We start from the raw sequence: 3,628 nt of genomic DNA on the forward strand, positions 1-3,628 counted from the left end.
ATGGTCTCCGGGTCTTCAGAGGTGGTCCTCTTCTTCCCCCGAGGAGAGGAATTTTTGATTCCTCCCTTCCGGACAACCTCCTTCGAGGAGGCTGTAGCTTCCTTGTCCCCTCCCTCGCTTTCCTTTGAAGGCACAACCTCCAACATCCTGACTAGCACGGGACTCGGCGTGGTCTCGGGGAGGGGGGGCGGACACCTGATTAGCTTTGCTTTCGCTATCCACTCCTGTTTAAAGGACAAATCTTTTAGGGGCAATCTTATGATAAATATACGGATAGCGAGTCCGGGCACAAGGCTACTTACTTGAGTATCCGGACGATTGCAGCTCAGAGCTGCGTCCTCCATAGAATCCGGACACACTACTTGTGGTCCGAAGAACAATTTGTACATCTCCACGAGCGTCATGCCAAGAAAATGATGGAGAACTTGTGGTCCCTCCAGGTTGAACTCCCACAGGCGGAGGGGGCGACGTTTGCAGGGCAGAACTCGGCGAATTAACATAACCTACGTCACCATGACCAGATTGATGTATCTTTCTAGGAGATCTCGGATGCGGCCCTGCAACAGGGGCACGTCCTTTGCCAACCCCCAGCCCAGCCCCTTATTGACCCTGAGCGGAAAGCAGGCAGCGCCACCCACTTGGTGCCATAAGCTGGACTCCTCTTGAAAAGAGCCCTCGGGCCATGGAGCACCAGCATTCTTGCTTATAAAAGCACCTCCGCACTCCGCGTGCCGTCCCTCGATCATCTTCGGCTCTACTTTGAAGGTCTTGAGCCATAGTCCGAAGTGAGGAGTAATACGGAGGAAGGCTTCACACACGATGATGAATGAGGAAATATGGAGGATGGACTCTGGAGCCAAGTCATGAAATTCCAGCCCATAATAAAACAGGAGCCCCCTCACGAAGGGATCCGCCGAGAAGCCTAGCCCCCGAAGGAAGTGAGACATGAACACCACTGAAAGCACAAGTGCTCCCTAGGTGGTTTTGATAATTGATGACAACATATCTCTTGTTGGACTAACACTTCTATCTAGCATGTTTCAGATAAGTTCAACAATGGAGTGGCATGGACTAAAGGTTGTGGGAACTCCTTCAAAATGCTAAGGACAAGGGATTGGCTAAAGCTTCAAGCTCAAGACTCTTCACTTTTACATTTTAGTGATCCAAGATCACATTGAGTCCATAGGAAAAGCCAATACTATCAAGGAGGGATGAGGTGTTGCTTAATGAGCCTCTTGCTTCATGTGCTTAATGATATGCTCCAAAATCCTCAACTACTTTCCAACTTCCACATATGACCTAAACTCTAAGCCAAACTCGGTCCTACCGATTCTTCCTATCCAGCGCCACCGAGTTTCACTTGTCATTAGCCACTGCCAAACCCTAGCAATTCGGTTCTACCGATAAGGATCTCGGTCCCACCGAGATGGGGTTGCAAACTCTCTATTTCCCTTTCGTAACTTTTCGGTCCCACCGAAAGAGCGAATCGGTCCCACCGAGATTGCAATGTAAACTCAGTGTTTCCCATTTGTAACTTTTCGGTCTCACCGAGTTCCACTCGGTCTCACCGAAAGAGCAAATCGGTCCCACCGAGTTTGCCTGACCAACTCTCTGGTTAGCTAATTACCAAATTCGGTCTCACCGAGTTTGTGTAATCGGTCTCACCGAGATTACGTTATGCCCAAACCCTAACCGAATCGGTCCTACCGAGTTGCATGTCAGTCCCACCGAAATTCCTAACGGTCACTAGGTTTACTATTTCGGTCAGACCGAGTTTTCTGATTCGGTCCCACCGAGATTGGTAAATTGTGTGTAACGGTTGGATTTTGTGTGGAGGTTATATATACCCCTCCACCTCTTTCTCATTCGGTGAGAGAGCTATCAGAACACACACACCATTCCAACTCATATGTTCTGAGAGAGAACCACCTACTCATGTGTTGAGACCAAGACATTCCATTCCTACCATATGAATCTTGATCTCTAGCCTCCCCAAGTTGCTTTCCACTCAAATCTTCTTTCCACCAAATCCAAATCCTATGAGAGAGAGTTGAGTGTTGGGGAGACTATCATTTGAAGCACAAGAGCAAGGAGTTCATTACCTACACACCATTTGTTACTTCTTGGAGAGTGGTGTCTCCTAGATTGGCTAGGTGTCACTTGGGAGCCTCCGACAAGATTGTGGAGTTGAACCAAGGAGTTTGTAAGGGCAAGGAGATCGCCTACTTCGTGAAGATCTACCGCTAGTGAGGCAAGTCCTTCGTGGGCGATGGCCATGGTGGGATAGACAAGGTTGCTTCTTCGTGGACCCTTTGTGGGTGGTTGCTTCTTCGTGGACCCTTCGTGGGTGGAGCCCTTCGTGGACTCGCGCAACCGTTGCCCTTGGGTGGAGCCCTGTGTGGACTCGCGCAACCGTTACCCTTCGTGGGTTGAAGTCTCCATCAACGTGGATGTAGGATAGCACCACCTATCCGAACCACGGGAAAAACATCCGTGTCTCCAATTGCGTTTGATCTTTCCAAACCCTTCCCTTTACATTCTTGCAAGTTGCATGCTTTACATTCCGCTGCTCATATACTCTTTGCATGCTTGCTTGATATGTATTGTGTGTGTTGAAATTGTGCCTAAACTCCACTTAAACCGAAAAAGATTAAAAATTGCAACTTTAGCACTAAGTGTCTAATCACCCCCCCTATAGACACATCTACTTCTAGATCCTACAAGTGGTATCAGAGCATTGGTCTCCATTGCCTTGGTTTAATCACCATTGGAGGAAGATGGATGTGTCTACTCTAGGGAGTCTTAGACATAGAGTGCCTATTCTTGATGGAAATTATTTTCATGAGTGGAAAAATGAGATGCTTGTAATCTTCAATCAATATCATTTGAACAAGTATATTACTAGCCCTTGTGCACCCCATATTGATCCCTTTCATCCTACCCTAGATGAAGGTATTGACATGATTCGCAATCTTAGAACTATTGAGCTCATCATTAGAGGTTTGCCCAAAGATTTGATTGCTAGTTTGCCTACTCAAAATTGCGCCTATACTATATGGAAGTTTCTTGAGGAACGGTTTCCCAATCACTCCTTGAAAACTTTGGATGAAATTCTCCATAAATCTATTGCCTTGAGTAAGATGAACTCTAGTGATCCTAGTTTTGGTAAATGTCTTCTTGAACTTGTCAATCTTAAGCATGCTAAAGGAGATGTTGGAATCATTAATGATATCATACTCAAAGCTATAAGAATTCATAAAAGTAACCACTTTGATCATCTATCTAATGAATTACCCTCTCTAGGAAATGATGAGTCACAAGATCATGATGAACATGAATATTATGATGATGATGATAGTGACTCCGATCTTGATAATGCAATGAGACATTTTGGTCTTATGGCAAATCTTTGAGGATATGAGTCAGGAGGAAAGGAATGGGTTCTTGATAGTGGATGCACTGATCATATGACCGGAGATGAAGAGATGTTTCGTGAGCTTGCTGAAAACAACGGCCCTCGAAAATATGTCACCTTTGGTGATAATTCAAAGGGTAAAGTGGTTGGCCTTGGTAAGGTGGCCATCTCACATGATAGTTCCATTCAAAATGTCATGCTCGTTGAATCTCT

This window comes from Triticum dicoccoides, chromosome 1A, assembly GCF_002162155.2.
Source record: "Triticum dicoccoides isolate Atlit2015 ecotype Zavitan chromosome 1A, WEW_v2.0, whole genome shotgun sequence".
In the NCBI taxonomy this organism is placed as follows: Eukaryota; Viridiplantae; Streptophyta; class Magnoliopsida; order Poales; family Poaceae; genus Triticum; species Triticum dicoccoides.